The sequence below is a fragment of the Acanthopagrus latus genome, chromosome 4, assembly GCF_904848185.1.
Source record: "Acanthopagrus latus isolate v.2019 chromosome 4, fAcaLat1.1, whole genome shotgun sequence".
In the NCBI taxonomy this organism is placed as follows: Eukaryota; Metazoa; Chordata; class Actinopteri; order Spariformes; family Sparidae; genus Acanthopagrus; species Acanthopagrus latus.
In genome coordinates this window covers 35,015,423-35,020,619 of record NC_051042.1, presented here as the reverse complement: position 1 = coordinate 35,020,619, position 5,197 = coordinate 35,015,423, and the positions used below count along the sequence as shown (strand labels likewise).

The 5,197-nt window shown below is 45.0% G+C and overlaps 1 pseudogene; it reads right to left on the bottom strand.

Annotated features, from left to right (window-relative positions):
* Nucleotides 1–804: 804 nt before the first annotated feature.
* LOC119018083 lies at nt 805–4,722 on the bottom strand (annotated as a pseudogene).
* Between the last annotated feature and the right edge of the window lie 475 nt (nt 4,723–5,197).

The following is a 5,197-nucleotide window of genomic DNA, read 5'->3' as shown; positions in this document are numbered from 1 at the left end:
AGAGCAGATTAAACCTCGTGTGATTTGTCTGAGTCAATATTAAATTGTCTGACAGGTCACATCAGACTGTTCGTGTCATATTTCAACACACAGTGAACTCACATGTGCTGTTTGTAAGAAACACAGCGATACTGCTGATAAAATACCTGAACACCTTCGACACACAGATTCTCTCTGTTCACGTCTGAGAATTCCTCATATTGTATTAGTGTTTAATCATTTCTGTTTACTGTCTGTAGTATCAGTATGTGTTCACTGACTTACAGGAACCCTCCTGATTCTTTATTTCTGTGGTATCTTTGACAACACATGGAATAAATAAGTTCTCCTGAACAAACAGACTAGTTTATTAATCTTAGCAGATCTAAAAAATAACATTTGAATGTTAAATATCTGCAGCTGAAAGACGTCACAGTGATACTGATCCTCTGCTGCAGACTTCAGCCTAGATCATAAAGAATAAATACAAATAAAAAGTGCCTGTTGACTCGTTCTGAGCTGAAGATAAAGATGTTTAGAAGCAGAAGGTGTGTGGAACCTACCTGTGTCCGCCGTGCTCACAGCTGAGTTCAGGTTCAGATCCTGTCGACTGAGCAGTGTTACTGCTGACGGTTTACTTATTGACAGACTGAACAAACACTGAGACCATCTCCTGTTTGAGCTGCTTAAAGACACACACACACACACACACACACACACACACACACACACACACACTGAGGAGACAGCACAGACATCATCCTCGATAGCACGTAGCATGTTGTAGCCTAGCTTAGCACAAAGACTGGAAACAGAGGGAAACTGCTAGCCTTGCTCCACTGCAGTGAAAGAGGAAATAGTTAGAGGACAGATGAGCTCCAAACTTCTCAACGACAAGAGTGAATTATTGTTTAACTGCTGAAAAGAACGCCGACATTTTGGGTGAAACAGTCCTGGAAAGGACATGTTTAGCATAGCTTAGCATAAATGTTCTGTGTTAACTGCTAGCTTAGCTCAGTAAAAAGAGAAAATCCAACGTGAAGCAGCTTCATGTCAATAAAATGAATACTGTTTATATATGATAAAGGTTTATGTTCATGTAGTCTTTGTTTATTGTAATTATTATTATGTTAATTTCTTTCTGCTAACATGTTTTTGATCATTTATAATGAAACTTGAATATCTGCCCATTCTTATTATCATTCTTGTATTTAACCTCAGAGTGCATCTCGTTTTATTAGTGGCTCAGTCAGCTGTAAGGACTTTGAGCTGCGCTCATATTAATGAGCGGTGAAGAAATGTTCCAGCTCAGAGGATGAACCCTTTAATTATGCCACCACCCTCAGGGCAAACTTTGTATTTGTCGTTCCTCGACTGGTTTAAACTTCATGAATAGTTAAATCTCCAGGATGTTTGTTCGTGCAGCTCAGTGGATGTAAAGACTGCAGCTTTCTGTCAGCTTCTTCTTTTTCTCTACAAATGACTGAAAGGAGAATTTAGTCCCAAACGTTTGAGAGTTCTACGTTTCAGCTCTTTCGTGACAAACAGTAAAAACACAGAAGGCGTGTTTCTGTTTTTATGCCGTTTCTTTGACCACAAGCAGCCATGAGTGATAAGCTCATTAAAGTCTAAATCAAACTGAAACTGGAACATTATCTGCAGCTCCACCCAAACACCGCAACTGACTCGACTGCTTGACTGGTGGAGCGAGGCCTGCAGAGAGCTGTGAGAGAGAGATAACACCGACTGTGCAGGTTGAACGGTTCATCTGAGTGTCTCGTCCCTCCAGGAAATAGTTTATGTGCAGATGTTTTTTGATCTCTTGGGATTTTTTCACGTCTTCTTTTACAGTTTAACTCACAGATCCGTTCGGCTCCTGGGCGGTCAAAATACAGAACCGTTCAAATCAGAGACAAAATGTGGGACGACACAGAAACAACCGTTTGACTCTCAGTGTCACTTCAGCCTCCGTCCTGATTCCTCCAGTGAACTTCAGGGTTTTAGGGCAGATTTAAATTTTAATAGTTGGAGTTTTTTAAGGTGGGATTGTATGAAGACGGGGGAACGACCCAACATCGACAAATAAATGTTGTGTTTCCTGAAATGTCTTTGTGTTCTGACATTGTGAACACTTTCCATTACATTTTTTGTCTGTGTTAAATATAATGAAAATATATAATTTTAGAAATTATTACTGTAAATATTCAGTGGTAATATGTATGTGAGTCACAGTAACATGTTGTGTTTCTACAACATTTTGCTGAAAGTTTCTTGCTTGTAAATCTGTGAATTTACTGTAAATGTACAGTAAAATTACAGCAATCTACTGTTTTCACATTAATCCGACTATGTGGCTTGTTAGCATGTTAGCAAGTTGTTAGCCTTTTTAGCATCTACTAACTAACTGCATGGTGCTGAACCCTCATCACAGTATTTACTTGTAATGAGACATTTTAACTTTTTAAGGTCACTTCAGAATGTTGCTCAGCAGTTTACTGTATTCTTCCAAATAATTACCCATCATGCATTGCAGAAGCATAATTGCAGTAGTTTACTATGAATATCAGCTGTTAAGTGGTTTATGAACAGTTTAGAGGAAATCTGCTGCGCTCATCAGTTCAGGATGTGAATTGATTCAAGAAAAGTCACCAGAAAGTTTCTGTCAGTTTTATTTGTCCTGCAAACCTCCAACGATTAAAATTCAAAGTTAAAATAAGTCGAAACGAACCTCATTAAATTTTATTAAGTTTTATTTGTGATGTCATGTTGAGGAACTACACTACCCACAATCCCAAAGTGTGATATTCACAGTGACCCGGTCCAGTCTCCAGCTCGTCTCCTCGTTGTTCTGTCAATGGTTGCCATGGGAAACAGCCCCGCCCCCAACAGACTGAAGCTCAGTTTGTATACAGAAATGTGGAGTTTTAGTTTGTGATTCCTTCAACCCCAGTGATGAGAATCCAAAAGTTCATTTTAAATGAAAGTCAGTTGATTTAATTAAACTTTAGTTTGAACCTTTACAGTCGATCAGTCGGTGTGCTTGTTACTGGGCAGAGAAATGTATAAAATAATAACAAAAATCCCTCATGAAGTCTTCCTCCTCCTCCTCCTCCTCCTCTCCTCTTCTTCTTCTTCTTCTGTTCTCATTCTTGTACTTGTTGTTGTTGTTGTTCTTCTTCTATCTTTGCACTTTCATCAGCTGAGCCTGAGCCTCGTCTCCTCATGATGAGGGCCGTCATGGTGCAGCAGAGCGTCAGGCAGGGGAAGGAGGCGCAGGCCAGCAGGAGTGGCTGCTCTCCGAACTCTCTGACCAGCGCCGGGCCGCCGCCACAGAAAGTCGTGAAACAGCGCCTCCTGCTGGGCCAGAGTGCAGAGGGACAGGAGGATGTGAAAGAGCTGGTGGCCGTGACCGACGATGTCAAAGCTGCCGGGGGAGAAGCGCTCCGGTATCGGACAAGAGAAGAAGAAGGCTGACAGCAGGAACAGCAGCACCTGGTGGAGAATGAGGAGAATCAATGAATAAATTCTGTCTTTTCAATCAATTCAGGAGTGTCACCTGACTTTCCATCATCATCGGGCTCAGGAGATAAATGACAGAATTTTGTTGTTTGGGTGAACTGTTCCTTTAAGTGACATCATGAAGGAATAAAGCCCACATTAATCTAAACAATCTGAAGTCGCAGCCGGCACCAGGAAGTCTTAGTTGATTCTTAGATGTTTGGATCTAAAATCAGTGAGTGAGCAGCTCCAACCTGCAGGAAGTGCAGCGGCAGTGCAGAGCTGGCTGGCTCCGCTGCAGGTGAGGAGGCGGTGGGCCACGGGGCTGATGTCCAGCAGGTAGGCCACGCCCATCGGCACCTACCTGGCAGAGCTTCCTGTGCAGCGGGTATGGCCCGCTGGAAACGGAAGCTTGGCACAGCAGCAGGCGGTGCCAGGGAGAGCAGGCGAGGAGGGCGGCGGCCGGGAGGAACACATGTCCCAGCATGCTTTGTGTCCAGGCGTGGTCGGAGCTGTACAGGCACAGAGCCAGAGCGCTGCCGTACTGATAGGACGGCCACGCCCACGTAGTCCAGGAAGAAGAGCGAGTATTAATGCGCTGCACCCGAATGCGACTGCAACAGGTGAGCTGCGGACACTGCCACACAAAACTCAGGTCATTAAATCAGATATTTAATTCATCAATAAATGATCAGATCAATCTATCACATGAAGAAGAAGAAGACCTCTGCATGAACATGTAACGTGATGCTTTTGTTTATGTCTCACCTGCAGCTAGGTATGTGATGGCAGAGAGGACGTAGAGGACAGAGGCAGCGAGGGGACACGTCCACAGAAAACCTGACTTCAGGACCCTGCAGCCGGAACCCCAGGATCCCCTGAGAGGTCAAAGGTCAGACCGGTCAGACAGAGAGCTTCAAACACTGACGAACAGACGGGTCAGACGGGTCAGTACCCCTCCCCTGGCCAGGACGGCGAACACCAGAGAACCTCATCACCCCGCCGACGGGCGGCCAGCAGGTCGCTCCACACGTTCAGAGTCTCGTTGTGGATCTGGAAGAGGCTGAGGACGTAACAACGCCACGACAGGCCCACCGGGCGGTACCCGGCCCGGATGAACCGCTCCCGAAACAGAGGAGGGACGTCCACGTCTCGCACGGTGGGGGGGAGGGAGGGGAGGAGGCGGTCCAGCAGGGGGGGCAGGGCGAGGCACAGAGAGGGAGGGGCGAACGACACCCGAGGCATGATGGGAAATGACCCTGAGTTTAGCTCAATGCTCCGTCAAAGCTGAAGAAAGTGAGAGACTTTAACATACATACAGGTGTGTTGGTGGTGAGACAGGTGAGGTGATTCAACAGTGCAGGTGAAGGACAGACAGGTACAGTAATTGGTCTCACAGGTGAGGAAAAGTTGAGACAGGTGTGGTGTTTATACAGGTGGTTAGGGGTTTCACAGGTGTGCTTGTGGTGAGGGATTTAACAGGAAGTAGGAAGAGAGACAGGTGAGTGGTTTCACAGGGGTGTTCATTCAGACAGGTATGCTGGTGATACAGGTGTGTTGGTGGTTTAACAGGTGAGGTGTAGACAGGTAAATGGACTTCATGTGTGGTTAAGTTTCAGTGATGGAACGTAACTGAGCACATTTACTCTTTTCCATCACTCGTCCACTCCACCTGATTCTGGAGGAAACTACTTTTATTTAGTTACTAGTTGCTTTACAG